This window comes from Lissotriton helveticus, chromosome 2_1 (genome assembly GCF_964261635.1).
Source record: "Lissotriton helveticus chromosome 2_1, aLisHel1.1, whole genome shotgun sequence".
Lineage (NCBI taxonomy): Eukaryota > Metazoa > Chordata > Amphibia > Caudata > Salamandridae > Lissotriton > Lissotriton helveticus.
The window spans coordinates 359,716,872-359,744,742 of record NC_136059.1 but is presented as its reverse complement, the minus strand read 5'-3'; the positions used below and the strand labels follow the sequence as shown (position 1 = coordinate 359,744,742).

The following is a 27,871-nucleotide window of genomic DNA, read 5'->3' as shown; positions in this document are numbered from 1 at the left end:
GAGGCCTGAGTGAGGCCTTGTGGGCCAAGTGACCAGCGTAGAACACTGGGGAAATCCTGCGACTCGAGGCACATTGTCGGTGCCTGGTTCCCCCCTGCAGAGGAAACCCCAAAGGACGCCCCGCAGGACCTACTGAGCCCCACAGAAGCCATCGAGGAGAGCCTGGTGAGTGGGGCTTGTCTTAAGTTGGTGGAAGGGGGGGCAACGGGGTACATTGCCGGTGCCCGCCCCTGGGACCGTGTTGCCTTGACAGGCGCCCCGTTTTGTGGAAGGCACCTGTGACTTGGGCTCCAGATTTGTTGAACTGCCCTAACTTTCCTGCCACAAACTGCCCTAAAAGACAACTCAGGAGCAAGCTGGTTGCCCTTATTGCATATTCTGGGGTAGAGAGAGTCTTATTCCCCCTCATTGCAAATTTAGGTACCTACCTTATGGGTTGTCCTGGGGTCCCCAGTTAGAGAGGAAGTCTGGGCAAGGAAATGTCTAAGGGAGTCTAGAAGTAATAAGGGTGGGCTGTTGTGTACACCCTGTTGTTGATACCCCAAGGTTGTTGGTAGGGGGAGCCTAGCTATTTCCTTACAGGTGTTCCTGATCTATGAGGAGGGTCCCTACCTGATATCTATGCTGGGCGATGTATGTTCCGCCTAGGTTGGTCAATGGATTGGCCTGATGTGTTAATCCAGGCCCTTGTTTATGTACCCTATTGATGGGCCAGATAGGCTGATTTATTGCAGGTGTTCCTGCCCATGTTATGCCGTGATGCCCTAATGTTTTCTTTCCCTAACAGGGGTTGGGTTGGTGTTAATGTGCATGATGGTTAACTATGCTAATGTAGAACTTTTGCAATTACAGCCTTCCCTGTAGGATGAGAGCCTGAGTTGGCCCCGCCAGATTGTCCCCAGGTCTAGTGTTAAGTTAACCATCCTTTTTCCTTGCAGCATGGACTTATGGACTCATCCCTTTTGTCCCATGTAAATAATTCCCCATGATGTATTTGGCTCTGGCGCCAGTTGGCGCCTTGTTGTGATTACCAGTGTATTTTTCCTTTTTACCTTGCAGGTTGGAGATATCACTAAATTTATTCTTTTTCCAACCAAAGGTGGTGTCGTGACTCTTTTGTAGTGTGATTGGTGTGTCGTCTGTGGGTACTGCGTGAATGCTTCACATGTCCTCGAAGTTTGGCCTGCCCGCTTGATGCCATGCTACCCCCTTGCAGATTTGGGCAACCCCCATTTCCAACAGTCTCCCTCAGGGTTCACTTATATTAAGAGGTGACTTCAATATGGTGATGGATGAGACATTGGACAGGCACTCCCAAAGACCATCTCCCCGACGAACTACGCACATGGCGGATTTTGCCCAAGAGCTGGGTATCACTGACATTTGGCGAACATTAAACCCCACCACTGCATATTTTCCACATTACTCCAATGCGCATAACAGCGTGTCTCGCATTGACTATCTTCTCACATCACTAACGGACATAGACCTGTTCCGACACCCCTGCGGCCTCCCGAGAGGTATATCAGATCATTCTCCCCTCATGAGTGACCTTACTTTTCATCGAAAACTTGACCAAGGCCCCATAATAATTAATCCATGGCTCCTGACAATTCCAGATATTAAAGACGACCTGGCAGACCACACAGACTATTATTTTAATGAGAATGTTGGCTCTGTGGACTCAGCCAACACCATTTGGGAGGCTTACAAGACAGTGATTAAAGGGTGGGCACTAGCATTAAAAATCGGATACATTAGGAACCAAAACGCTCAACTGACTCAATTAGAAAGTGACTTGCTCCACCTTGAAACAGCACAGAACACCTCGTCCTCCGAAACTACGGCCCTAGATTTCCGAAATAAACAACTGGAATATAACGCTCTCACTTGGGAAAAAACTCAGACTAGACTCCTCCGCACACGCCATAGAGTGTATGAATTGGGTGAACAAGCGGGAAAATGCTAGCGTGGTTGGAGCGGCATGATCAGGCGGCAAGGTGGGTCACAGAACTCTCACTTGACAACAGGACGCGGGTGACTGACCCACAGGAGGTGGCAGACGCATTTGTAGACCACCACCTAGAAGCGATATACTCTTCCAAAACTACCACCTACGCCAACGACTCACACCAGCTTTTGGAGGAAATGCCCTTTCCCACCATCTCAGACAGTGACAGAGACGCCTTCGATGCTGACATAACTACAGAAGAAATTTGCAAAGCCATATTTGCCATTAACTCTGGGAAGGCAATGAGGCCTAATGGGATCCCAATTGAATTCCTCAAAGGCATGGCCCTAAAAATAGCTCCACACCTTAAGAATATGTATTACGAGAGCTTGGAACAGGGTGTTCTTCCCCTGGACCAAAGGCTAGCATCTATTGTCGTCGTACATAAACCTAGTAAACTAGCATACAATTGTAGTTCATATAGACCCATCTCCTTGATTAGCTCAGAGGCCAAGGTATTAGCCAAACATCTTGCATTGTGCTTGCTTACTGTCCTTCCCTCCCTGGTTCATGATGACCAATCAGATTTCATACCATGCCGTAACACAGCCCTAAATATTCGTCGACTCCACAACGTCCTTAGCCGACGACCATATTTACAGGCAGACGCGGTCATATTGTCACTAGACGCCGCAATGGCGTTTGACTCAATAGAATGTCCCTACCTATTTGAGGTCCTGGCGAAGTTCGGATTCGGTCCCCGATTCCAACAATCGGTGGCACTGTTGTACAATGCACTATTGGACCAAGTTAGAGTAATTAACCATAAATCGCATATGTTTGCTCTGCGGAGGGGAACTAGACAGGGGTGCCCCTTGTCCCCCCTTCTGTTTGCTTTGACTCTGGAGCCGCTAGCACACTGGATCAGGCCTGACGTACCCATACGTGTATTGCAGTGGAGTGAAGACATCGAAGATAAAATCTCACTATATGCAGATGACATTTTGATTTATTTAGCATCCCCACGAGCCTCACTCAACAGCCAACTCAATGTCATCACAAATTTTGGTAAATACGCAGGGTGCACTATTAATTGGTCAAAGTCAATACTATATGTCCTACATGGCCCCCCTCCTAAACTACCGCGTGGATATGAAATCAATGTGACCACCGAAGGTTTTGAATATTTAGGAATTTATATTACATCTGACCCCAAAATATTTTATGATTGGAATCTTCTTGGCCCCCTCAGACGGCTACAAGACGATGTCAAACATTGGCGAACACTACCCTTGTCCATCCTGGGAAGGGCAGCATTATTTAAAATGCTTGCGCTTTCTAGATTTTTATATGTCCTCCAGAATTGCCCTTTCCCTGTTGTCGACACCTACTTCGCCGCTGTAGAGGGAGAGATCCGGACTTTGTTGTGGGATGGCGGAGCACCTTGCATTGTCCACCGTAAACTAACAAGGGGGTGGTATGATAGGGGCATTGCCCTTCCCGACCTATGCTTATATTATTGGGCCGCACAACTAGTAGCAACAAACCACTGGATCCACGGCTCTCTGTCGAATCCAGCCTTTCAATTGGAGAGGTATCAAACTGGAAGGGAGGGCTATCTGGGAGCCCTCTATAGTGAGGTCCGAAGAGGCCAATATCTTGGTCCTATGTCGCTGACGGTAACCATATGGCACCAAGCAACCAAACGCTTGGGATGTTATTTTATGTTATGTTAATAACCTTTTATAAAGCGTGCGTACGCCCAGGGGCTTCATGGCGCTGACTGAACAGAAAGACCCAGATGGCAAAGGGTTGGACCTAAGCTGAAGGGAAAACCAGGTTTTGAGCTGCTTCCTAAATACCAGGAGGTCCGTGCAAGAACGAATCCCCAAAGGGAGGGAATTCCAGAGCTTGGGAGCAAGCACAGCGAACCTGCGTCCGCCCTGACGATGAAGCTTAAAAGCTGGCGTAGACAGGATATGGAGACTAGCAGAACGGAGATGGCGGGAGGGGGTATACCTAGACAGGAGAGTGTTAATGAATTGAGGGCTGCAGGTGTGGAGTGACTTAAAGACCATGCAGGCAGTTTTGAATTGCACTCGCTGGGAGAAGGGAAGTCAGTGAAGTTGCCTAAGGATGGGCCTGGCAGACTGCCAACGAGACTGGTGGTGAATCAGTCTGGCGGCTTGGTTTTTAACCAGTTGAAGACGTCTGCCGAGATACAGAGGGAGACCCAGATAAATAGAGTTGGCGTAGTCCAGTCGAGACAGAACTAACGCAATCACCACCTGGATCAAGGCAGACTGGGTCAACATCCACCTGATTTTCTTTATCCTGCGCAGCTGGTAGAAACACAAGGATACCACCATGCCCACTTGAGTTTTTAATGTGAGATTACTGTCAATAACCACTCCCAGACTCTTGACAGATGCCGACGGGAGGGGTGCAAGACCCAACTCCGGGGGCCAATATTGAGGGCCCCAAAGTACTTGCTTTTTCCATTGAGGATTATTTCCGTTTTTCCGGGATTCAGCTTTAAATGGTTAGTATCCATCCAATGGCGGATATGTAGCATGGTATCCTGAAAATCCCTGATTGAATTAGGGGAACCATCGATCGAGAAGATAAGCTGTAAGTCATCCGGATAGTTGAAAGTGGTGACTTGAAACTCTCCTAAGGACTGAATCAAGGGGGCAAGGTACAAATTAAACAGAAGGGGAGACAACGATGACCCCTGAGGCACCCCGCAGGTTGTCTGAATTGTAGGGGCAGTAAAAGAAGCCAGGCGAACCACTTGGGTACGGTCGCTAAGGAAAGACCTGACCCAATTAAGGGCAACGCTCCAATACCTGCCTGTTCGACACGGTCCAAAAGGATGGCGTGGTCGACCGTGTCGAACGCGGCTGAAAGATCTAATAAAACCAGAACCTGAGGGATTCCCTTATCCGCGTTGTCGCGGAGAGAGTCCATAACAGCGGTGATAACGGTCTCGGTCGAGTGGGCCGGCCGGAACCCGGCCTGATGGGGATTCAGGTAGTTAGAGTCTTCAATAAAGGACGAGAGGTGGGTGGTAACATAAGCTTCAAGAATCTTGGCCATGTAGGGAAGAAGGGAAATCGGCCAGTAGTTGGACGGAGCTGTGGGATCCGCACCAGGTTTTTTTAACAGGGGTACGATTACCGCTTCTTTAAAGGCTTTAGGGACCATACCCTGGGAGGGGGAGGCGTTAAAGAAAATCAGGATGGGGGCAGAATGAACCGATAAAATTTCCTTTAAGATATATGGCGGGCAGCAGTCCCTAGATGGGCTTGCAAACTCACAAAATCCACACCGCTTTGGTCCACACAGAAGCTGGGACTGCTCTGCCACCACACAGGGGCTTCGATAAATGGGACATCATCGGCATATCACATATTGGCGACCTAATAGACAGGGGCAAACTCCTCACTTTTAAAGAGCTGCAAACGAAACAATCTGGCCTCCGGGGAAATTGTTCGTTATGTGCAGATCCGACATGCACTTCTGACTAATATCCACGTCATGTCCTCCATACCGGACTTCTCCTTTAGAGGACCGACTGCTCTCTAAACCGCTCCTAACTAAAGCTGTATCCTGCATGTATCGCAAGCTCTGTAATAATTTGCCTGACTCCTTCCAAACTCTCCAAAACTAATGGCAAACAGACATAGGCCCCATAAGTGACAAGGACTGGCAGACTGCACTAATGTCATTACCTCAAGGAAACAGCGATAAACCATCATGTTCGTCTCATCCAACTAAAAGTCCTACATCGCTCATATCTCTCTGGGGTACTTCTCGCAAAGATTGGCTGCAGGGCAGACGCGTTATGCCTCAGACGCTGCGGTCAAGATGGCACTTTTTACCATGTCCTCTGGGATTGCCCAAAGATACGCCCTTTATGGGACAGTGCAACCAAGAAGATGAGGGACACGCTAGGTAAAGACATCAATTTGACGCCAGGGTTGGGGCTTCTCAACATATGGGAGGCCACTGATCTGACTGATATTGAACAACAATGGGTGGCATTGAGATACCTATTGGTAAAGAGGGTTATAGCAATGTCATGGGGTTCCAACGTACAGCCTTTAACGATTAGATGGGTGGCAGAAATGGATCGCTGCATGATAGGCACTTCCGGGGGGCCGGTTAGTGGTCTAGTTGCTAACAGGCACGCATAAAGGAACGGGAGCTGGTGGTCGCGTTGCGGTGAGTTCGGGCGGTGGCAGAGCCCTGTTGCCGCTTCACACTACTGGCTTGATTTTAATTTTGTGAAAGTGCCAACGCTGCGGTGCTTAGCTCTTGCACCGAGTTTTTTTTAAAATATTACTTTTTACTCATTTGGGGGCAATTCCTACCTTAGCTGTGTCCTGGGCTCGACTGTGACGCCTACCCGCCCTGGTCCGACGCGGTAACCAGTACCATTGCGCGGAGGGCGGGGTAGGGAGAGCCAGGCACTTCCGGGGGGCGGTTAACGGTCTAGTTGCTAACAGGCAAGCATAAAGGAAGGGGAGCTGGTGATCGCGTTGCGGTGAGTTCGGGCGGTGGCAGAGCCCTGTTGCCGCTTCACACTACTGGCTTGATTTTAATTTTGTGAAAGAGCCAACGCTGCGGTGCTTAGCTCTTGCACAGAGTTATTTTTAAAATATTACTTTTTACTCATTTGGGGGCAATTCCTACCTTAGCTGTGTCCTGGGCTCGACTGTGACGCCTACCCGCCCTGGTCCGACGCGGTAACCAGCACCGTTGCGCGGAGGGCGGGGTAGGGAGAGCCAGGCACTTCCGGGGGGCCGGTGAGCGGTCTAGTTGCTAACAGGCAGCTATTTATTGAGATGCTTGGCGCGCCAAAGGGATGCCTGTCTGCGCCCGTCCGTGGCCGGACGGGGCCAGGGGCCCGCACCCCTGCTCGGGACAGAATAAAATTGCAGTATGGCTCCCAAGAACTTCATGAGTTGCGCACCCACATTATGGACTCTTGCAAACATAGTATGGTGAGCGACAGCAAAAGGGGAAGCTGCAGATTTTGCTCATTCACCCTCAGTGAAAGTGGGGAGGATGAGGGGATGACCAGTGAACTCAAGTGCTGCTTAGTGAACTGCCGGTCCCCGAGGAAACATTGACTGGAGGTCTACAACCAACTGGTTGATGACCAGATTGACATTCTGTTTCTTACAGAGACCTGGCTGGATGAGGAGGCGGCCGCGGATATTATAGAAGCTGCTCCCAAGGGTTATGCAATTAGCCATTTGGATAGGTGGGGCGGTATTGCAATTATTTATAAACACAACGTCCACTGCACGCTGGAGGATATTAGCCTGCCCGATTGCGAGGCAGGGTCTTTCACGCTTGCGGTGGACCAAAGCTACATTGTAAAGGGGGTCCTAATTTATAGACCACCGGGTCACGCCAAAGGCTTTGTGTCCAGCATACTGGATTACCTGGCGCAACCAGCTTTGCGCTATGAGAAATTCATGGTGCTTGGGGACCTGAATTTGCACTTTGAGGATAGGACCTGCACTACGGCCATTGAATTCTGTCAGGAAATGGCCACATTGCAATTAGGACTTAGATCCACTGCCCCTACTCACATAAAGGGACATCTTCTAGATCCAGTGTTCACGAACTGGGAGGATATTGTTGCCGGGCAGGTCCCTTGTCGGAACTAAGAAACCTCACACAACTAATAAGCTGGATGACATGTTTCATTCAGCCCTATGGTTGTCTTGTTTCATCATCGGCTTCCTGCTCCAACGTCAAGCTGGCGCTGCAATGCCTGACGGGTAACAACGGGTGTTACACTTTTGTGGAGATCTTTTGTTCCTTGCCGTGATTTGAGAGCGTGTGAGGGACCTAGAAAAGTGAAGTAGTGAGCAAAGTGTATTAAAAAAGGTAGGTTAATCCACTAAGAGTCCTTTATTCGTGTGGTAAACCACCTTGTTAAAAAGTGAAATGAGGGGTACCGAGAACCAAAGTTAAGTTAGTGTGGCCTCATTCAACCCTCATATGTGGTCAACATGTTTCATGCCCTAAAGGCAATTCTTCAGGACCGGATAGTGCCCATAAACTAATCAGGGGCCCAAAATGGGCTGAAGTGTATATAGTATACAACCTGGTGGGTCAATAACCAGAGCAGGCTGGTAGTCCTGCGACCAAGTCAGACCTAAGGGTATAAAAGAAAGTTATATTCACAGGATAGTACAAGCTGATTTCTTGCATATCACAACCTTCCAAAGTCTAGACACATCACCCAGGCATCAGTGATCATCAAGGTGCTCGGAGGTCTATAAGTGAACCCGTGAGGGGGATAAAAAGCACACAGAGAGGGAGACTCAAGTTACCTAATAAAATTATGCCGACCAAAGAGTTTTGGTTGCTAACTCTACTAGAGGTCTGTTTCATAGTGATACCATCGACTTCGTAGGTTAATATAGCGTTTCCACCTATCTATTCCACCTTCCCGGAAGCGGCAAGGGGTGTAGAGCTGGGGCTGGAAGTTAGAGAACCTGTGGTGGAGGGAGGAGGGCTGAAGGAATTCTCGATGCCCCTCCCGGAACAACTGATTAACATCTGTAGTAGCATTAAGTCTTGATCCCCTAGGGACCCGGCTCCTCCGAAAAGGTTAAAAGGGAGTTTGGAATGCCTGGAGCCCTTCATAAGACATTTGGTGGTGACTTCTTTTGGTACATGCTGCGTCCCCGGATGCTGGAAGGTAGCCGTGGTTCTGCCGCTCCCTAAGAAATCGCACCTTGGGTTAGAACGTTTAGACAATCTACGCCCTATCTCCCTTTTGCCGTACTTCGCAAAGGTGGCTGAAAAAGTGGTGAATGCACAGCTAACGGCCTACATTGAGGAATATGATCTTCTTCACCCCACCCATCCCGGCTTTCGAGCCAGATACTCGACAGAATCAGCTTTGCTTTTTGCCACCGAATCCATCAGGCAACTTGTGGATGCAGGTCAAACGGCGGCCTTGATCCTGTTGGATCTAAGTGCCGCCTTTGACACTGTAGCTCATCATACGCTGGTGCAATGTCTGAGGAAGGGTGGAGTGTCTGGTAGTGCCTTGGACTGGCTAAAATCTTTCCTGTCGGGTCGGTGCCTCCAGGTGAGACATTGCGAATACTACTCCAGGGTCATCAAGCTGAACCAGGGAGTGCCGCAGGGCTCGACCCTGAGCCCAACCCTGTTTAATATCTATGTAGCTCCCGTGGCGGAGATTGCGGAGGGGTTTGGGATCAGCGTTGTATCCTATGCCGATGACACGCAGTTGGTGGTCTCCCTGACCCAGGCACCGGAGTCGGCTGCCTCTACCTTCAGGGCATGCATGCAAGAATTGGCTGCATGGATGGCTAAGAACTGCCTGAAGCTGAATGGCGACAAGACGGAGGTGCTGGTGGTGGTTCGGGCCCCGACTGTGTGGTCATCGGCATGGTGGCCCCAGGATTTGGGGGTGACACCTACGCCAAATGCGCAGTAAAAAAATCTGGGAGTTTGGTTGTATCCCAGCCTCTCTTTCGACTATCAAACTAGACGGGTGGCAGGTGCCTGCTTCGGGATTCTGAAGGTCCTGCGAAAAACCTTGGACCTACTACGCGTGACGGCTAGGAAGACTTTGGTCCATGCGCTGGTGACGTCGCGCCTAGATTATGGTAACATTCTTTATCTAGGCGCACCAGCCAAATGCTTGCTCCGTCTGCAGGGAGTGCAGAATGCAGCAGCCCGCCTTATTTTAAGGCGCCCGAGAAGTTCATCGGCCAGGGCAGCTTGGGCTGCGCTACACTAGCTCCCGATAAAAGAAAGAGTCACTTTCAAGGCACTCTGCGTCTGCCACCGGATCTTGCAGGGAAAGTCCCCTCTGTATCTGTCTGAACTCCTGTCCCCGTATGTTCTCACACGTCAGCTGAGGTCAGGTGGGGTAGGCTTGGTGTGCGTTCCTACTATTAAAAAGGCCAGGATGGGTGGTCGGTCTTTCCGACTACTGGCGGCTAAACAATGGAATGCCCTTCCCGACAGAGCTCCGGATGGAGACTCAGGAGAGATGTTTTAGGAAAAAATTAAAAACGTTTCTCTTTCCCCAAGTATAGTTGGGGGAGGGCTCTGGGCTTCTGATTTCTGGCTGACTATTCCGCAGCGCGGGGACACACTGGCATTAGTGTAACCATTGCGCTATACAAATGGACTTATTATTATTATAGCAGAAAAGGAGGTATACAAGATGCGAGGCTACCCCAAAAAGTGTGATCGAAAGTGGGGGACTTGGAATGTGTTCAGGGGTAAGATTTGCAAGTCACCAACAGACGATATGGCAATGCACAAAAGATTGGAACTGTCCAACTCCTAGATGCCTACAATGTGTAAACACGTGAGTGTAAATTATACTGTACCTTCAAATCGATATGTATTGTGCTCGATAACGATAACTCTGTGATTTGAGAAATGAAAAGTTAATTTAAAAAAAAAAAAAAGCTCAAACTTGATGTCCTCAGACCTAGTGCATTTTACTGTTCTTCCCGACTTAACTATTTAATTAAACAATCGGTTTCTACACAATCGTTTTTTAATTCTTAGTGCATTGCTGCTCGAATCGAATTTCCTTAAAAAAACACAGAAGAAAAGAGGAGTTTGGCAAAACAGGAACAAAGTATACACTTTTGATGATAAAAACGAGAGAAAGAGCACCATCGAGTGGCGAAACTGCTTACTGGGAAAACAGAAAACCAAGGATTTGTCCTGGCCTCTCTACTTGACCAAACTGCGTGATTCTTGGCAACATATGTGTTTCACCGAGCCTCTTTTTTCTTGGATATCAATATGGGCACCTTCAAAAAGTGGAGTTCAAGAAGTTTGATTTAATAGCCTTGATTGGTGCTCCATCTCAATTAATAACTTAGGGTACATATCTAGTGCATTTGACAACTGATTCGACTCTCAGTTCCATAATGGCATTATGTTGTGTTGTATTTCTTTAAGGAATAGTTTTCTCGTGTTGCAGCACGAGATATGTATATGTCACTCTGTATTTGTTATTGTTTGAGGGAGCATTCTAGGCTTCAGTTGTTCTCACTGGACAATCTGCATTCCTTGATGCAGCTGTTCGGAGAGAAGGACTGAAGGAAGGCTGCTCCGTTGATGTGCTGAATATCTGAATAAATACTTGAACCATCATCACTTCTCAGCGTATTACTCAACAAATTTGGCAAAAATACTTTCATCGACGGAGAGAACCCACAGAAGTATTTCACGAAGATTTGGATTTTTTTTAAAGATTCCGCATTTTTTGGGGGGTATGAAAACATCAACTTAAATACTTTGTAACCTTCGTGCAACTCGTCAATTATATTCTGCTGTAAGGTTTTGTTTGAAATTATTGCGGAAAGAAGTATATTCTCACCGGCATCTTTTGAAGTGTCTCCTCGAGCGCACAGCCTCCGGTGGAACCTTGAAGGCACTGAACGTTTCTCCGTGTGACTGGCTGACGTGTTACGTGTTGAGCACGCTAGCTTTTAATCATCAGCTGACGTGTGCTCTGTATTCACATACGCGAGGTCATGCTTAGGTCAACCTACGTGCTGCCATTTTGAAAATTTGGCAAACAGGAGATTTCTCATCGGAGAGTCGGAACAGAGCTTCGTTTTCCACAATTTTAAATTATTTACATACCAATCAGTTTTTTTCTTTTGATTATTTATAAACTAAAAGTCTCCTTCAGCCTCTGGATTTCTGCTAATACTGTTACAAGGTACAGTTTCTTTTACATTTTCTTGCAGAAATGCATTTATTTAAAACTGTGCTTTTCTTTTCTCATACAAGACTGAAGCCTTGACTTTTATACCTTAACATGGCATCTCAACAAAACTTTACAATTCAGCCCCCACTACCACTTTGGTCTTCTGGTTGTGAACCTCCCATTAAATGGTTGGAGTGGAAGGCTTATTTTTTTAATTTTATCAAAGCCATTGATTTGGATAAGAAGATGTCTGCAGATAGAAAAAAACTATTTTCTTATATTCTATTGGTCCTGCTGGTTTAAAGGCTTATGACCGGATGCAGAAAAGTACTGTTAGTGGAGATGTTGATGAATTCTTGACTATTTTGAAGGATTTTGATAACCACTTTTCTCCTAAAGTGTGTATTGGGATCACAAGGTATAAGTTCTTTCATAGGAAGCAGGAACCTAATGAAACTATTGATGAGTATGTTTCAGCTTTGAGACTTATCGCTGAAGATTGTAAATTTGATCACTTAGAGGATCAATTCATAAGGGATCAAGTTGTTATGCATGCCAGCGACTCATCTATTCAGGATCACTTATGGATTAATGGGGATTCTGATTTAAAAGACATTTTAGCATTGGTGAGGAAAGCAGAACTTTCAAGCCGTAGTGCCAAAGCCTTAAAAAATGAAGCCAAAACCGATGAGAAGAATGAAACTACTGTCAGCAAAATTAGAGAGAAGTCTAGAGTAAAACAAGAGTAAAAAAGCTAACATTAAAGCTTCAAAACATGATACATCAAAGAAAAAAGAAAACTTGAAATGCTTTCGTTGTGGAAGTAGTTCACATCTAGCTAATAACAAAGTTTGTCCTGCTTTAATGCATAAATGTACAAATTGTAATATTGTGGGAAATTTTGCTAAGGTCTGTTATAGGAAGAAGTCTGTAAAGGTGAAGTGTGTAGATGATGAAAGTTTAACTAGCTCAGATGAAGATGATAATTTAGTTAAGAAACTCTCTTTTAATACTGTTTTGGATGATGATGTCACTAGTGAGCCTAAAGAGTTACTTTTACTCAACATTATTGACAAGAAGAACAACAAGAAGAAACCTCTGTGTTCATTATCTTTAGGTGGTGTCAATATTCTAATTTATGCGGATTCAGGTTCTCCGTACACGATAGTTAATGAAGAGGTTTGTAGTAGTATGTTTGTCAAAAACTTGGTAATAAGTTGTTACCTCCCGATATTCGACCAGAAGGTTTTTCAGGAGAAAAGATTGATATGGTTGGCTATAAGTCTCTTTTATTTAGATTTAAAGGTAGAGAAGCATTTGCAAAATTGTATGTTTCAAAAAAAGGTCCCTCTGTTTTAGGGTGGATAGACCAAGGCAACCTTGGAATAATTCTTAATCCAAATAGTGAAGATCCCGTGATGCTCATTGATGATAATACTAATTTTTGCAAAGAAATTTTAAATTTGTATCCCAATGTCTTCAGTAAAGAGATTGGTAAGTTAAATGATTTCAAACATCATATTGTGCTAAAACCTGATGCCTGCCTTAAAGTACACAAAGTCAGAAATATTCTCATTGTTTTGAGAAGAGGTAGATTTTGAACTTGAGAAACTTGTTAAAGCTGATATTATTGAACCGATCGAATCATCACAATGGATTTCCCCCATTGTCGTTGCTCGCCGTAGCAATGGCAAGTTAAGGCTGTGCATTGATTTGAGACAGTTGAATAATAATATTGTAGTTGACAACTTTCCTTTGCCGAAAATTTCAGAAATGTTGAGTTTAATTAAGGATGCTAATTGGTTCTCCACCATAGACTTATCAGCCGCTTACCACCAGATTCCCCTTACTGATGAGAGCAAACCTTTAACAGCATTTATTACACCTTCAGGTTGCTTTCAATACAAGCGGTTACTATTTGGTCTTGCATCCGCTGCTGCAATCTTTCAAAGATTCATGCACCAGCTTTTCAAGAAATTCGAATATGTGAGGTGTTTCTAGGATGATATCCTTGTTTTTGGAAAGGATAAACAAGTACATGATGCTATTTTGAAAGAAGTTTTGAATATCTTAGAACAAAAAGGTTTTACAGTTGAACACACCAAATGTAAATTTGCTGTGAGATCCATCACTTATCTTGGACATGTCATCAGTGGTGAGGGAATTTCTACTAAACCTTCTCTTGTTGATTCTGTGTTGAATGCTCCACACCCGAAAAACAAAGATGAAGTGAGATCTTTTGTTGGTTTGGTTGAGTTTTACTCGAAATTTGGGAAAAACTTTTCAAGCAAAATTTTTAACATACGACAATTACTAAAGAACAAATCCAAGTTCTTGTGGTCAGTGGAATGCAATGAAGAGTTTGAAAACATAATGTGTGAAATCACTAAAGCACCTGCTCTGAGTGCGTTTGACCCAATCCTTGACAATGTCATAACTGTTGACGCAAGCAATAAAGGGTTAGGAGGTGTGTTTTCACAAATTGATCCAGATGGAAAGGAGTCTATCATTGCTTATGCTTCTCGTTCCTTGTCGCCCACTGAGGAAAAATTCTCGGTGATAGTCATTAGCTTACATTTGGTCTCTTGAGCATTTTAGAGCTTATGTATGGGGAAAACCTTGTACTCTTAGAACCGATCATAAACCCTTGGTGAGACTGCTGACTACAGAAGGCTTATTTAATGCTTCCCCCAGGATTGTGAGAATGTTACAGGACTATATCTATAGAGTGGTCTATGTGCCAGGTAGGGAAAATGTTGTAGCTGATTTCCTTTCATGAAAGCCAATTAATTTGTCTGATAGTTCTGATCATGAATGGGAAAACATTTAGGTAGCGTTGGTACATGATCATGATTTACCCAGCATTGATAAAAATGAGTGGGAAAAGTCTTATAAAAAAGATATTGTCTTGATGGTGTTATCTTCTTTCATCTCTAAAGGATGGCCTCCTAAATGCAATTTGTCAGGTGAATTTAAGCATTTGTGGGAAGTTCGCGATGAGCTTTCTACATTAAATGGTAAAATCATGCAAAATGATAAAGTCATTCCTCCTTCCAACATTCGAGAAACCGTTGTGAAAATGTGCCATGAAGGTCACAGTGGGATAGTTAAGACTAAGCAAAGGATTAAGCAATGGTATTAGTGGCCAGGAATGGACTTATTTATTGAAAGAATCATTAGGAATTGTGTATGGTGTGCTAATTCAGACAAAACGCTGGTGACTTTAAAACCACCAATGGCTGAGCCAATTATTCCCAGTTCTCCTTGGCACACGGTTGCTATTGACATAATGGGGCCCATTGGTTCCCAAAACAAATATGTTTTAGCTGTGATTGATCTCTTTTCTAGATGGCCGGTTTTAAAAATTGTTGAGAAAATTAGCTCTGAGGTAGTGATCACATTTTTGGATTGTGTGTTTGTGGGTGAAGGGTTACCAGCTCTACTAATTAGTGACAATGGCGTACAGTTCACATCAAAAATGGCTAAGGATTATTTTGAGAAAGTTGGAATAAGGCACTGTACCACATCTCTTTATAACCCAAGTGGAAATGGTATGATCGAGTGTTTCAATAGAGTGTTAAAGAATGCCATACAAGCTGCTGTCAGCTATAATTGTGATTGGGAATTACAATTGTTTAAGACTGTCTGGATGTATAGAACCTCACCTCATGATGTCTTAGGTACAACACCTTTTGAAGTTATGAGAGGAAGAGCTGTACGTACAAAGTGTAATCTGGAATGGATGGGTTATAATTCAAAACCTACCATTCCATTGGATGAATTGAGGATTAGGATTGAGAATAAACATTCAAAAAGCAAAAAAACATATGACTTAAAACATAATGTTAAGTTTTGTGACATTAGTGTGGGGTCCTGGGTCAAGGTTAAGAAACCTTGGAAAATCAAAAAGGAGAAAGTCAGTTTTCTGAACCTTTGAAAGTTGAAAAAAATCTTTAGAAATGCTGTACGTTTAAGTGATGGTAGTGTGGAATTTAAAACGTATTGTAATTCTTAAGAGTGATATATGAAAATTCTGAGTTATCAAGAAAGGGTTCTCAACATTTTATCATTGATGATGATCTTATTAAAGATGACGACGCAGGAGTAATTCCACCAAGATGTTCTGTCAATACTGATGATACTAGCTGTCGAGCTGGGACATCTGAGAGTGTAAGAGGGAGTGTAGGAATAGGAACATCTGATTCGAGATCTACAGACACTGTTTCAGATACTGTAATACGGGATACTGATGTTGATACTGGTGCCATCAGATCTTCAGATACTGTTCCAGACACTGTTAACACCAAATACTGTTGTTAGTAATGGTGCCAACATCTCTCAAGGTGATAGTACTATTATTAATCGTTCTGAGCGTACTCGCTCTAAACCTGTATGGTTAAAAGACTGTGTGTGCGATGAACTATCTAATTAATGGTTTTTTTAGGTTTCGGCTGGAGGGCGGAGCTCTTAGCTCCGCCTCCAGAGAAATCTCTTGATTCCAGTAAGGAAAATGGAAAACGCCCCCCTGTCCCATTGGCTAGCTCCATAAATGGAGGCTAGCCATTGGAACAGACATCTGTCCGTCAAGGCCGGACCAGATTCGGGGGCGTTCCCGAGATTTTTTCCCAGGGCGGAGTTACGTTTTTTCCCGTTCCCTCCCCTTTCACTGATGCGCTGTCCATTTCCGCCCCCCCCTCGCTGTCCTGTGCACGTTTCCCGCCGTCCGTGTCCTCTCCCGCCCCCTCCCGCCGTCCGTGTCCTCTCCCGCCCCCTCCCGCCGTCCGTGTCCACTCCCGCCCCCTCCCGCCGTCCGTGTCCACTCCCGCCCCCTCCCGCCGTCCGTGTCCAGACTAGATCTAGAGCCGGTGCCCACCCGGCATTTGCCCGTAAAAATCAGCCCCCGCCTGCCTACCTAAGGAGAAGGGCCGCTGCGCTGCCCGCAGCGACCCGGAAGTGGTTGGCCGGCCGGCCAATCCCAGCGCGGCCGGCCGGAAGTGCCCGCCCCCGCAGCCCGGGGGGAAGAAAGAAGAAGCATGGCGGCCGGTTTGCAGGGCTCCCGTGATGCGAGGGAGCCCTGCTGCAGGTTCTTGGGCATATTTTATTTGTAGTTTCATTGCGTCTTGCGATATTTTCAGAGATTTTGGCTTCATTTGTCAAACATGGGTACTTGGAGGGTCTTGTTTTAAAGCGATTCGATTAATGTAAATCATTTGGAGCTGTGAAGAGCTACTCTGCACGAGGGTAAATTCCTGACCGCACCGGTGACTGCACGCGCGAGGTATACGCGGCTGACTGAGGCAGAAACGAAACTAGCTCTGCCGCTCTCGCTTCTCGTCTTGACTCGTTTTGCGAAAATCCGACTCCTTCGTCCATATCCGATTACAGAGTTCCCAGTTTATTCGAGAATGTAAAAGGCGAGGCTCGATTTCATTACCAAAGCGTGTGAAAACGAGTTCTATTGAAGTATATGAAACAAACCATGATAGCTCAGTGGGTGCGGCGCCTGCGGACAGCATTCGGGTTAGCTTGCCTTTCAAGGGTCGGTTGAATTATTTGCGAATGAAATATGTCAGAAACGTTAGGAAACTGTGCGGCTTGGGAGGGAGAGCTGTATAACTGCCCCCGCATAGTATGCATGAAAGAACCGAAATGAAACACCCCCGCGTTCAATTGGCATTTTATAAATTAACTTTCACAATATTTTCTAGCTGACTGGACAAACACACCCAATGTTGATATATCTGTGTGCCATAGCGGCCTTTTTACCATCCGTATAAATGCTTACTTGCGGGTAATGCACCCCTGCTGAAAGGTCTTTTCGGTACAAACATCTTCTGATAAGATAGCTTTGTGGTCTAGGCGCCCCCTGCTGAGCTATAAACAATGGCACTTCGTGGTAAGATAGCTCAGAGGAATAATGCCTGCACCGCTGATATCCGTGCTTCACAGTAGGGCCCAACAAATATTTACAGGGAAGATAGCTCAGTACACTAATGCATTCACCGTCAAGGTCTGAGGAGAGGCGCTGTGTGCAGGGTGCCTTTTTCCTGCCAGTTGCAGGAAGCGTCATGTTGTTACGATCACAAGTTGTTAGGATTGTGTAGAGACCTCAATAAACTTAAAACTGGAAGACACAAATGCTCTTTACATTCATACCTGCTCCAGTATTTGGATGCAGCTCAAAACACGTGCCTCTTTTCTTGCTGATTCAATGTGCATTGGGTTTTTGGGCCCACCTACCAGACAGCTTTGGACTGTCTGTTCCAGGGCTTTAAGTGCGATGAAAAAACAATGGGGGTCTCTCCAAAGGGCGTGTCCAGGGTAATTAAGTGCGTGGCTTAAAAACACATAGCTAAAAATCTGTGCTTAGCATAGTGTGCTGCCTGACTTGTATTTTGCTGTTTGTGTCATTGCATCCAGCTATATGATCCAACAAGTAATATCATATCTACAAGTCAGGACTATTGGCTTTGTCAATGGTTGTCTGTCTGTTGCATAAGATAAATAAGCAGTAACTTGTATATAATAATATTGAAAAAGCTTCCACTTAAAGCCCTGGTGACACCACAACAATGTTGCTGCGCCTGAATTTCAAAAAGACAAGGGAAATCCAAAGAGATAAGGACTCTCTTTAAAGGACTTCCCTTCAACCTACAACGTTCACCCGGCATGACGTCATGCCGTAACTTCTCCACGAGTGAGAAGTGAGCAGGATAGGCAGCGCACATCAATGTGCCTGCTGTCACTGCAGTCCGGAGAAAAAAACGGACCGCCTGTGCCAGGGCGCAAAACAGAGCCCGATAGAGACCATTTTCGAGGCCCCCTTTAAAAAACTGCTGGTGCTCAGCACCGGTGAGACCCGGCCCAATTAAAACACTGGTCTGCTCCTTTGAAAGACTATTGTGGTTCATACCAACAACTTGCAGCGCCGGCTTTGGCCCACCCCGTTACCTTTGTTAATCTGATTTGTTAGCTTTTTATTTGACAACTTTCATTGTCCATCTTTTGTCGATGACCTGCGACCAACTCCAGTGTGTCCCTCGCTTTAACCATAAATCTTGACCACCATTTTGTTTGGATGACTTGTATCCTTACACTGCTCACATTTAGGGAACTACTTTGTTTTTCTTTCAATGCTCCATGCGAGCATGTGCTTTCTAGCTCTCTCCCTCGTGTGCTTCTTCCCTCCCCCAAACACCTGCCCCACATGCTCCATTTTGTCCCCCCCTCACATACCTCCCCACAAACAGGTCTTCCATTGTTTTCCCAATCCCTCCCTGGCCCTGACTCAAGCACCGACATTGCCTTCTTGCCCTCCACCCGTCCCTGTTGCTGGGCCTCTCCACCTAACAACAAGCATTTACAATGCAACGGTTTCGCCTTTGGAAAAGTTTGAGCTATTGGCATTGTAAATGACAACATTTGTATTTGTGTTGGTTTTGAAAACAGATAAATAAATGGCATTGTCCTTTACATTGCCAATCGCTCTAACTTTTCCAAAGGCGAAACCGTTGCATTGTAAATGCTTGTTTTATTAGGAGGAAGACGTGTTGTTTTGTATTTCTTTAAGGAATTGTTTTCTCGTGTTGCAGCACGAGATATGTATATGTCACTCTGTATTTGTTATTGTTTGAGGGAGCATTCTAGGCTTCAGTTGTTATCACTGGACAATCTGCATTCCTTGATGCAGCTGTTCGGAGAGAAGGACTGAAGGAAGGCTGCTCAGTTGATGTGCTGAATATCTGAATAAATACTTGAACCATCATCACTTCTCAGCGTATTACTCAACACATTAGGTCAAAGGGGGCGCCTTTAAGTTCATGTTTAAAAATATCTCTATGCAAGGATACAACCTCATGTATTACGGTGAAAAGGTTTTGAATGTTAAAGAAATACACTGTTTTCAATTTCGAAGAGTATGTATCGTATAGTCACGCGGTTTTTGATCTATGATTTACATGCCATCTGTTTACGTGGCTCGCCTGGAGCACAGGCTCTTAGAGCCAATTCAGACAGTTGGCTCGGCTGTCCCTGTTAACTTGTTAGTTTACCCACCTCTAATAGCTGTTGTAATACAAGACAATACCTCACGCTGCTCTTGCTGTATTGTCCGTCCTTTCCTTGCCTTTCCTCCATCCTCCCCTTCTATACTCCTCTCCAGCCTAGTCTGGCAATTCCCCGCCCGAGATAGGGTGTTAGACCCCGTCAAAGAAGGAGCTCCAGTTAAGACCCACTCCCTTCAAAGTGCACAGCAGCATCCGCCTTACGAGCTGCACTGCACAGCCCAGACAGAGGCACGCGAGGACATCACACCACAGCTGTATGGCGCACTGGGATTGGTTGAGGGACAGCAATACTCCCGTCCTAGAACGCTCATTTATAACCGGCACCCAGGATATGTTCAGCCGTAGGATTGGTTGCTATGCAACCCGGAAGTGCTACAATTACGGAACCAAAACATGACAGCCGTTACAAGATCAGTTAAAGATGAATGATATGAAATCGAATGCACTGATGCTCCATGTCAATAGCCCACAGGTGCGCACCGTACTCTCAGAAACGACGGGCAGTCTCGTGAACTTTTGATGTGCTGCTCCAAAGAATATATTTGACTGTGCATCGTAAGAGTGATACTTATTTAAGTGGAAGTGATACCGGCATCTTTGGAACTTTGCCCCCCCCATTGAAATGCAATGAGTTTTTAAAAGCGACGAAGAACAGTATACAAAGGGGAAGGTATGTGTAAATCTGATCGCATGAACACCATTTAAACTTGTAATCTGCTGGGCTGGGAAGTCCGTTTTGGTCGTTTCTGTAAAGAAAGAATTTGATATAAATTAGACATGCTTATTACAATGTGGGCAACTCTCACCTATTTGCATACCTGATGAGAAGTGTGTCCGCCGGGCAGAGAGACGGACATTGGTAAATATCTAGACAGCCACGAGTGTGAGGCTGCTGAACCTGAGTAGTTAGTACTGGAGTTTGCTCGGTATTATTAAGGTTCTTCTCCTGGGCATGGCCTGCTGTACATCGAGGACTCCTTCCAGTGCGGCATCTACTTCGATTCCAGGGTAAGGTGCCTCAGAGCTAGTCTACCTGGACCATTAGATATTTCAGTGAACCATGAGAGGCTTGGGGTGTCCCTTTCCCACCCACGGGGAGCCTCGCGGGCGCCGAGAGAGGCTCCCTAGACCGCGGGGTGTTTATTCTTTTCGAGGGGTATGGTAAGGGAGCTTCCAGCTAAGTTGTAAAGTGTGTGTGTGCTTTTAAAAGACAGTTATATATAAAAAAAAAAAGTAGGTACAGACAGCAAAAAATCTATATTTTGGAAACACTTTTTATCTTAAACCTTTTGCGCATTCTGTATAGGGTGACCAGAATTTTAAAGCCAAAAACCGGGACATTTCACAACAACAGAAGAAGGACTACAATTTTACTTCAAGTGATGAGAGCGCTCATCAGCAGAGAATTACAGAACAGGCAGTAAGAACATACATACAATGCAATTTTTAAGCCCAGTAGATTGCCTGTTTATTAAATTGCTTTCTTGAAACAACTGCTAACTCTCCCTGCTTTGTAAAACATAAAAAACACCTCCCACCGTTTTCAGTCGATCCTCTCTAAAAACAGGGACATGAGCTAAATTTCTTGAAATTTGCTGGGACAGCTGGTTAAAAACAGGGACCGTCCTGGCAAAACGGGGACGCCTGGTCACCCTAATTCTGTAGCAGTCTATCTTATACTGTGCGCAGGGCTTTAAGTGGGGGGAAAAAACTGGGGGTGCACTAAAATGGGCGGGGCAAACCACTTAAAGGGGTATGGCCAATCCAAGTAGGGGCGTGGTCGAAATCAAGATAACTAGTCTTGCGTTAGGGCTGGGGCAGGATCACGCAGACTAGTTCCTCTCTCTGCGTTTCAATTGTTGCTGGATTACACTGCAGCCTTGAAGCTCAGTGTGAAAAGTCAGAGCAGGGTTGTGCTGGAGCAGGCTGTCTGTGGTCGTCTCTCTCCTAATCATCCCATGATGTGAAGGCTGGCACCACGACGACGTTGCACCTGCGCTGCAGGAAGGGAAATCCTGAGAGAAAATGGCTCTCTTTAAAGCCGCGTTCCTCCTACAACGCGGCTCGCCTGGCATGCTCACTACCTCCGCTGCTCAGTAGTGAGCAAAATGAGCATGCGCTCATCGATGTGCATGCTCTCACTGCAGTCGAGGAAAAAGACAAAAAGAAAACGGACTACCTTTGGAGGACTGAAAATAGAGCCTGATAGAGACCCATTTCGAGGCCCCCTGAAAATAACTGCCAGTGCTCAGACCCAGACCGACCCGGCCCACTTAAAGCCCTGTACTAAACATACAACACAAACCGTGCTTTGCCAACCAACGTTGAGAGTGAGCAGTTACATTAAGCACCTGATATCAGCAATAACGTGTTGCACAAAGTACATGAAACAAATGCACTTTTAAAACTGACTGACTCTAGGGCCCAAACTAAGCCTAAAATACCAATGACATATGTCAAAGTAATGTAGCACACATTAGCTTTGTTTGAGTGCTAGGATGCGGGGGCCTTTTTTGTGTGTCATTGGCAGGGAAAGTTTCATTTACTATCCAGTGCTTCAAATGGGCATGTGCTCTCCTGTACAGAGTGCCCACACTTTTGTAACTTGAAGGGGAGAGAAAGAGTACCTGCATTTCTCAGCAGTGCTGCAATATTTTTTATGCTAGAGTACCAGCACTTCGCAGGACACATCCGTTCTGTAGGTAGTAGGTACGTGGACTTTTCTATCTCCATGAAATCAAATGGAGTCCCCTAGCACAACAAAACTCCTGTCACCACCCCACTCCTGTCCCAACGGGCAGGTGCACATCTTTGCATTTCCTCATTCGCTGTCAATCCTTTTCAAAATGGGGGTGAGGCTGTTCAGCATTGGCTTACCCCATGTTAATGAAAGGATCGCAGGTACAGTTGGAAGGGTGCAAAGTGACTAGATCCGAAATAATTGTGAAACTGTCCAAACCTAGGCAGAAATACACTTGGTGAAAGGAACCACCAAATGTACTTTTAATTTTCGTTGCAGCCGGTACCGAAGTGCGAAGCAGTTGCAGCAGGTGGGGGTAGAGGGAGGGGTGACTGGTTTTTCGGCTGGCGGTATGAATGTTTATTTACTGCCTGCACGTTGTTTTTCGGGTGTCTGCCCAAATTATGCTCATCACTTTATATCAAATAATACGGCGAAGGAAGCACACTCGTATGTTTGAATAATATTTGAGGGTATGTTGTTGTGCCTTTTTGATCCGAGACAAAAAAAACACAGTCATTAAATGAAAACGCTGTTCTATTTAGACACACTGCCTTTGGAGTAGTTCTGTGATCAGTTATGGAGGTTGGAATGCAAGGTTAAGAAATGCTTCTTCACATGCACAAAATTAATTCCAAGGGCTTTTAGATGATCCCGTGCCAGTTACCACGCAGTTGCCTACTGCTCGTCTTCCTGCAAGATGGAGTTGTGACCCGGTGGCACTGCTACTCCTGGCTTCTGCTGCCGAGTAGTGGAGGCGAGGAGACTGGAGAGGGAGTGTCATGAGTTCGGGGACAGCGCCCCTGTTGACGCTACACATCCCCGCTGTAGTGACATGACGCGACCCCCAGCACGCATGGTCTGCGGGGCACAACTGAGACAGGTACCTTTTGGAACCGGACGACCGAGCCTGGGCGAAGTCTCTTGCCATAGACATTTATACCTGCATTACCCTCATTGGAAGGTTCCACACACGGCAGGTCGCCAGACACATTGACCTCAGCAATGACGGTCTCTGCCTGACGCCGCCGGCCACATGAGACCACTCCCTTATCGTAGTGAGCTATACCATTATATACCTGTAACCATCATAGTGGCATCTCGGATGCGCAATCTCCAGTTCCCCTATCGCCTGTCCACGCAGTGATTGACAGAGGTAACTACTAGCTGGCTCTCATGATGGACATGGACTATTGCCCATACGGTACAGATGCCGGAGACGCATTGAAACATCTATAACAACACAAAAAAAAAACCATAGACCTGCTTACTAGACGTGCTGTGTATTACGAGATGTCTGCATGTTCATACTATACTGCGCCGCCGGACCCCAGGGTTGCCGGCTAAATGGCTGTTATCTCACTGATCTTTCATCTGATCACCATCTTATGCTGACGGCCCTTGAGGGTTGTAGGCTATTTGCTGTGTGAATGATGTCTTGTACAATAAAGGTCTTTAAATATAAAGAAAAAAAAATAAAATGAGTTCGGGGACAGCGCGACAGCTACTGTAAAAGTGAAAGCGCGGAATGGGGCGCTGTAAAAAAGTAAGACGTCAGTGCTTCTGAAGTTGTTTGTGAGCATGGGCACATCATGTGCATGCTCTCACTGCAGTCGAGGAAAAAGAAAAAGAAAATGGACTACCTTTGGAGGCCTGAAAACAGAGCCCGATAGAGACCCGGTTCCAGGCCCCCTGAAAATAACTGCCGGTGCTCAGACCCGGACAGACCCGGCCCACTTAAAGCCCTGACTCTGCGTATTGCAAGTTTAAAATTATGACTTGCATGTTCAAAGGGCTTTCTGTCACAGACTGGGGCCTTTTATCACTAAACATACACAAGTCACTATTCTCCACTGCACCATCCAGTATTTGGTGCAGTGCATTAACTAATAGAGGTTTCATAATGTACAGTGCATTTCCCACTGAATAACATAACTTGCATTTAAGTTTCATCTAAGCTGTGCCTTATTTTATATTTAGTTACTGGAAGGTGAAAGACTGAAAAAAGTGACAGATTATTTTGTTTTTAATTATGCCCCCATTCTCTCACCCTGTGCCTTTGCATGCAGCATCACAGTTCCCAAACTTTTTTTTAATGAACTTAGACCACAGGCTGTATTGCAGCATTTATATAGCGCTTTCGTCCCCTATGTGGGGCGCTGAAGTACTTGCCTACATGGGTAGAACGTTACACAGTGCAGGGTGAGTGGTTGGAAGGAAGTTGTCTTTGTTTTGATCTTATTTGGGAAGTCTTTTCATGTTGTGTGTGATGTTCACAAGGTGCAGTCAGGGATTTAAGTGGGCCGGTTTCCATCGGTTCTGAGCACTGGTAGTTTTTTAAAGGGGGCCTGAAACAGGTATCTATAGGGCTCTGTTTTGTGCCCTGGCACTGGTGTTCTGTTTTTTCCGGACTGCAGTGACAGCAGGCACATCGATGTGCACGTGGTCACACTTCTCACTAGTGGAGAAGTTAGGGCATGACGTCATGCCGGGTGAGCTTTGTAAGGGATGGGAAATCCTTTAAAGAGAATCGTTTTCTCTCTCGATTTCCCTTCTCTTTTTGAAACTCAGGAGCAGTAACATTGTCCTGGTAGAAGCTTTTTCAATCATATATGCAAGCCATAGTTGCTGCTTATTTATCTTCTGCAACTAACAACCATTGACAAAGCCAATAGTCCTTGTTGTAGGTATGATGTTACTAGTTGTATCGTATATCGGGATGCAATGACAGAAACAGCAAAATACAAGTCGGGTGGCACACTGTGCTAAGCACAAATGTTTCTGCTTACGTGTCTTTAAGCCACACCCTTAATTACACTGGCCACGCCCCTTTCAGAAACACCCTCCCCGTTTTTCCATCCCACTTTAAGCCCTAGGTGCGGTTATTGTGTTATGGGACTTGACGTGTAGCAGTGTGGTGGATGATGAAGTGTGAGAGACAGACATGCAGTTTAATGCTTTTCAGTATGCTGGAAGATTTGAACAGCTCAGCAGGTCCCCTTGTGGTATTTCTTTTGATATTTTCTGCTTAGCTGGTTACTGCACAGGATTGTTCAAGATAACAACTGTTCACAAAATCTCAGATTGAACTGGCATGGAAGGAGGGAGAGATCTGTTGGGTTGATCATTTTTATTATCATGCCATATCTGAGTGTCTTTGTGAAATGTAAGGAAGCAGTCAGATTGTATAGATATTTGAGACCTGTAGTGGTGGATGATATTAAAGTCCTCAAAATTTACCAGCAATGTGTGATAGATATCTTCAGTTATTCCATACCTGTTTATTTCGTGATCTTTGGTTTTTGAATGTACAGTACTGGTGATGGACAGCTCTCATAGCAGACATGTCTTATGTAAATTTAACAAGTATAAGTTACAATTTCCTGCTGATTACTGCATATCATGGTCTTGATATTATTGTGGGCTATAACTGTTATATAAGGGGCAAAAATACTCCCTCCGCCAATAAAGCTCTCGTTCACGCTTTGTTAGCGGGAGGGAGCATTTTTGCCCTTTGCTATTTTCCAGAAGTGGGGACCATTCCATCTGGACCCCATGTTTATATTTGTAACGTATGGCATATAGAGAGAGCACATATATGGAGGTGTGGACTACCGAAGCCGCACCTGAGAAGATCCTTTGGACTCTCAATATTATTTGATTGTTTAGCAAAGCTAATCAGATAACCTCACATTAGTGGAAGGTGTGAATGGGAAACAACAAAGTCCTGAGGAGACCTCATAAGTGATTTAGTGGTCGAAACGTTGACATACTTTCTCATTTGGTTCAAGAACTTTGAATGAAACAACAATATAATTGGGAATAGTACAGTGTATTTTATGTCTTGTTTGTATTTAAATGTGAGCACTGCATCGCCTGCCCTATTCTATTCACTTTTTCACACTTTAATACATTGTATGTTTATACGTGCTGAATTTTGCAATTATATATTGTCATTCATTTGGGAGTCCAGGAGTTTCTTTTCAGTATTCCCAACATCCAGGCGTCCTCCTGTAATTGATTCTTGCAATTAATTTGTGAAACAGAATTTATTTGAAAATAATACAAGGCTTTATGATGTTTATGTGTAAAGCTCCACACAAATAAGTCCCATGTGGCAGTTGTGATAAATATATAATAGTTACCCTTTTCCCATCGGCATATAGGTTGGTTCTTGTTGTGTATAACAGATATGGTGAGAACATGGGCAAATGGGAAATCACTTAGTCAGCAAATTGGGAGGGGGAGCCGAAGCGCTTATGGTAGCACTAAGAGATTGTGTATGAGATTGACACTCTGCACACCTCAAAAGAATCCAGTTCGCTTAACCGTCAACTCTCGATCCTATCTTTCTTTGTTGGTGCTGTCGCCTGACCTGACTGGCTCACGTCAGTAACAAAATGAAAACACAAACAGATACTGTTTGAAAGCGACGCACTATTCACAAGCCCCCTCGGGGTGCTCTATATACCATAGTAGTACATAATTTCACAAATATTTGAAAAAAACCGTTATACAAGTTCATTCAACCAAAATGATATACATATTTCTGTGCAGCAAAAAGGTACAGGCTAATTAAATGAAGAACATCATGTTTTTAATGTAAGTTTTCTTTCTTCTTTTGCTTTGTTCTTCTGTCTGATGATACATTACTTCATGTACATCCCATCATCTTTTTCAGTTAATCCCATTGCATTTCGGTATGTTAATACCTTCATCAGGGGAATACTGTAATTGAAATCAATACAATAACAATAATCAGAATTGGAAGCTAGGGAGCCCCAGACTCCACCTCATGTGCATATTGGCTATAGTGCAAGTTTGTCATAACGAGTACCAGCTTAGCTCAACCCTCACCTCACAGTGTGTGCAAGCAAAATAAAAAAACGCCACAAAACACCCTGTGTCCATGTTCAATGAAATATCATATACACGTGTACCTGACTCTGCGCAATGCTCGACCTTTCGTCTCAAAACGTGATATTCCTAAATGAGTAAGATAAAACGGTAACTACCAATCCAGGCCACTGTAAAAAACTCAACAAAAACCCTCTGCGACCAGAGACCCACAGCCGCCTACCTGTATCGATGCGTGTTCTCCCATGAAAATGAGTGTAAACCTAGTCCAGCCTCACGTTATCTATAAGGAACACAAATGTTGCCGTTAGTGCTCCGCTGCTGAGACCTATCGTCTCCCCGCCCTGCGCGTATGCCCGTGCCTCTCGTGTACCTGCTAAAGGGAACACCTCTCTTCTTCTCGTCGTCTTGCGTGCTGAAACCGCTGCCTCTCCGCCTTCCTTAAAAATGGACTAACGTTTCCGTGTAAACACGGAAAACGGACTCGCGTATTGAGTCCTACTACGGGCGCC

At 45.3% G+C, this 27,871-nt stretch overlaps 1 protein-coding gene across 4 annotated transcripts in view; it reads left to right on the top strand.

Annotated features, from left to right (window-relative positions):
• The first annotated feature begins 11,578 nt into the window (after window positions 1–11,578).
• CPLANE1 (ciliogenesis and planar polarity effector complex subunit 1) overlaps window positions 11,579–27,871 on the top strand; it is a 2,766,109-nt gene continuing 2,749,816 nt past the window's right edge. For 3 of the 4 annotated variants that reach the window (XM_078674972.1, XM_078674970.1, XM_078674973.1), the window contains exon 1: window positions 20,104–20,432. The gene's annotated coding sequence lies outside the window, so the exon portion shown is untranslated. Of the gene's footprint in view, window positions 11,709–20,103; window positions 20,433–27,871 lie in introns of those variants that run through there. The other variant, XM_078674971.1, reaches the window with a different exon arrangement.